Genomic DNA, 4338 nt, shown 5'->3' with positions numbered 1-4338 from the left:
CTCGGTGAAAATGACCATCTTACCGAAACTCCTATATTATTTTGAAACCCTTCCTGTCCGAGTCCCCCTGAGTGAGCTGAAAGCACTGCAGGCGGCGGTCTTTCGCTTCATATGGGCTAATAAGCGGCATAGGGTTCCTAAATCAGTGATGATGCATAACAAGTCCCAGGGGGGACTGTCCACCCCCAACATCCTCCATTATTATTGGGCCACACACCTGCGCCAGATCTCAGGATGGGCGTCCCAAAGCACGTTTAAAGTATGGGCGGTGATAGAAAAACTATGGTTGGCTCCTGTTCATCCGAACTCCTATCTGTGGTCTTCTGCCCCTCCCCCCATTCCCTCCTCTTCCACACTTGGCCCGATTCTCTTCACTAGACAGATATGGACCACGTGCGCAGCTAGGTTCGGCCTTTACTCTCGGGCCTCTCCTCTCATGTCCTTCTTGCTAACGCCCGCCCTCGAGACGGGCATGTCCCCCTCAGTGGTGAGACATTGGATAGATAGAAAGTTGTTCCACTACGCGGACATCGTGGATCCGGTGACGCGAACCCTCCAGCCCTTTGACAAGCTCAGGGAGAAGTACGACCTTCCTAGGTCGGAGTATTTCTCCTACCTGGCCATACGACATTATATGCACTCGATTTTTGGGTCATTCACAGTCTCGAGACCCACAGCCTTTGAGCAGTTGATAAGGGCTGGAGGATCCACCAGAGGCCTCATCTCGGCCATATACCAAATTTTGAACTCTCCTGTGGGGGATATGCCTGTTCGACACAAATACATGGATAGATGGGAGGCTTCACTGGGTAGAGTGGTTTCCCCTGAGCTGTGGCAGGTGATATGGAGCAGGGCGGCCTCTTCTTCAATCTGTACAAACTATAAGGAGACCCACTACAAGTTCCTAATGCACTGGTATCATACCCCTGAATTGCTACATAAATTGAATTGCAGTATTCCCTCGGCTTGCTGGAGGTGTAATGGTGGGGTGGGCACCCTGCTCCATGTCTTCTGGGACTGCCCGCTCATAACGGGCTTCTGGCTTCAGGTGGCTGCAATGCTTTCATCAGTCTTGGAAGTTCCGGTCCCCTTAGATCCCCTAACGTATCTTTTTAATGTTACGCCTAAAACACTAGGTAAAAAACCTACTAAATTGATGCTACAGATACTTACAGCGGCTAAGACCCTCATCCCCCGTAATTGGAAGCAGACATCCCCTCCATCATTTGAGGACCTACTGGCTAGGGTAAAAGAAATCAGGGGCCTCGAAAGACTCACCGCATCCCTGAACAATCAACTTCCATTGTTTGAATCGGTTTGGGCTCCCTGGGAAGCTTACTGTGGGCGCTCTGGAATACCTCACTAATAGAGTAGAGTATTGGCTGGGTTGATCTGTACCTACCCCCCCTCCCTTTTCCCTGCTTCTCCTTTATGTGTTTTCCCTAAGTCTGCGTGTATCTGTGTTTTTACCCATAGCTCTATTTTTTGGGGGGGCTACCCAATGTTTCTTTTTGACTGAATTGCATAGGTGTATTGATGGTCTGGCTGATATATGTCTACTACGGTTAGCAATGCTATTTGTCTGCTTTCAAACTTTGCATTAAGCCATACACCTAAGTTGGCATGTGTTTGGTAGCCCTGTTTGCCTGTTTACTTTGTTTTCTTCTAAAAACTGTCAATAAAAATTACATTTATAAAAAAAAAACTGACACACTACAACTACTGTTTTTATTTTGAGGATTTTAGTATTTTCATTGCTTGCTCTTAAATATGTTTGCTTCTTATAAAAAATTATAAAGTACAGATTTCTAAATCACCCAAAGATTTCTTACTACTTAATAGATGATCACTTACTATTTTATCACTAATAGTATTCGCTTCCAAAATGACTATCTTCTTGTCATATACACAAATACACTGATCAAAAAATAAAGGGAACACTTAAACAACACCAACATAACTCCAAGTAAATTATACTTCTGTGAAATTAAATTATCCATTTAGAAAGCAACAGACCACTTTTCTGGGCAATGTTGTGGTCAATGTTGGTGGTGCTTTCACACTCGTGGTAGCGTGAGACAGACTCTAAAACCCACTCAAGTGGCTCAGGTAGTGCAGCTCATCCAGGATGGCACATCAATGCAAGCTGTGGCAAGAAGGTTTGCTGTGTCTTTCAGTATAGTGTCCAGAGGCTGGAGGTGCTACCAGGAGACAGGCCAGTACACCAGGGGAAGTGGAGGAGGCCAACAACCCAGCAGCAGGGCCGCCACCTCCGCCTTTGTGGAGGCAAAACAAGGAGTTGCAAAGTCGCCACTGGCACCCTGTGCTCTTCACAGATGAAAGCAGGTTTACACTGAGCACATGTGACAGACTTGACAGAGTCTGGAGATGCCGTGGAAAGCAATCTGCTGCCTGCAACATCCTTCAGCATGACCGGTTTTGGCAGTGGGTCAGTAAATGTGTGGGGTAGCATTTCTTTGGAGGGCAGCACAGCCCTCCATGTGCTCGCCAGAGGTAGCCTGACTGCCATTAGGTACCAAGAAGCAGGGCCGGTCTTGGCATTTCTGGGGCCCCAAGCAAAGTCATGTCCGGGCCCCCCCCCCCTCGACATGCGCTCTTCATCCCCCCAGCCCCAGTAGTACTCTTATAAGTCTACCACCATACAGAGATTACATATCGCCTTAAAACTGCTCTGAACAAAACAGGAAGATATCACCAATGATGCCATAACATAATACTGCCACACCATGACCCCTATCACTACAAGCTATAACAGAGTGCAGATACATCCAGTCACTCACAGGTGGCGTCTTCTCTGATCAGCGTCTTTTACTTCTTTTTCTTTCCCTCTCCATCCAGCCTGGGCCATCTTGAAGTCTTCTCCCGGCTGGGAATCTTCCATCCAGAATCTGTCAGAGAAATATTTTAGGCTCCAACACATACAGTAGTTAGGTCCCCTGTACCCCTATATAGAAGTTACACCCCTCTGTGCCACCACAGATTAAAGGTGTCCCTGTGCCCCCACTTAATTAGGTATGTTCTGTGCCCCAGTATAGTAGTAAGGCATATAGGCACTTCTGTACATTCCCAATGTAATAGAGACCGCTGTGTGCTGCCCCCAGTTATATAGACCCCTTGTGTGATGCCCCCAGTAGTGTATATACCCCTTGTATGCTGTCCCCAGTAGTATATAGACCCCCCCTGTGTGCTCCTCCAGTTATATATAGATCAGTGTGTGCTCCCCCAGTTATACATAGCCCCCTGTGTGCTCCCCCCAGTTGTATATACCCGTTGTGCTCCCCCACTAGTATATAGCCCCGTGTGCTGCCCCCAGTTGTATATACCCCCTGTGTTCTGCCCTCAGTCTTATATACCCCCTGTGTGCTCCCCCACTTGTATATAGCCCCCCTGTGTGCTTCCCTTCTTGTATAGCCCCCCTGTGTGCTCACCCTCTTGGAGTGCTGTGGAGTTTGCCTACATATATTAGTTTGGTCTGTGGTCAAGACTATCCACTGGCGCCACTGAAGATTTCTGTGCTGCTCATTTTTTATTTTGATATATAGTGTGTGTAAATTAGTAGTTTTCTTTTTAACAAATGTATTTTCTACTGCGACTATGAACACAATCAATCCCCCCATAAAATGTACATCCTTCCACCTAGATCTGTAAATGAAATCTGCATAGGAGTTGCCTTTTAACATCCGATCCCACTGACTATAAAGAATAGGTGCTATAATGCTATCTTACCCAGAGACAACTGCTTATTTCCTTCCCCTTTTCCCTATATGAGTACTTAAGGGGAAACGTCTTATCAATCAACAGTGAATAACCTAAACCTCTGCTTCCCCTTTCGGAATAGGCAGTGCAGCATATGAAGCCAGGCTTCCAGCTACTGAAGAAATGTGATCTTTAGACTATGCTCCCACCTGTGCCTGACTGCCACAATGGCACAGTATTAGGTGAGCGCTCATCTGCTAAGCCTATTATACTGCTCAGTATCGGGAAGGCAAGGCTGCATGAATGATAGCTGGATTTGTGCAGCCCTTTTTTTTCTCCCAAATATTAGTCACACAGGCGATTTGCATGTGCTTGTTCATTGGCTGATCACTGGGCCTATAAAAATTAGAATATTTTTATGGCATCCCATTTGATCAATGTTAAACAATTGTTTTGCCATTGATCTCCTAGAATAACACTGACTAGTTATCATTACAATTTCTCAGGAATAAATTATGATAATTGGAGAGTGTAAATGGGCCTGTATTAGTGGGTATTTCAGGCTTAGTATCCAGGGCAGTGCAAGCTGTAAATTGGCAATTGGGTATCATTGGTAATCTG

Source organism: Dendropsophus ebraccatus, chromosome 8, assembly GCF_027789765.1.
Source record: "Dendropsophus ebraccatus isolate aDenEbr1 chromosome 8, aDenEbr1.pat, whole genome shotgun sequence".
Classification (NCBI taxonomy): Eukaryota; Metazoa; Chordata; class Amphibia; order Anura; family Hylidae; genus Dendropsophus; species Dendropsophus ebraccatus.
Note: the sequence above shows the minus strand (reverse complement) of the source record.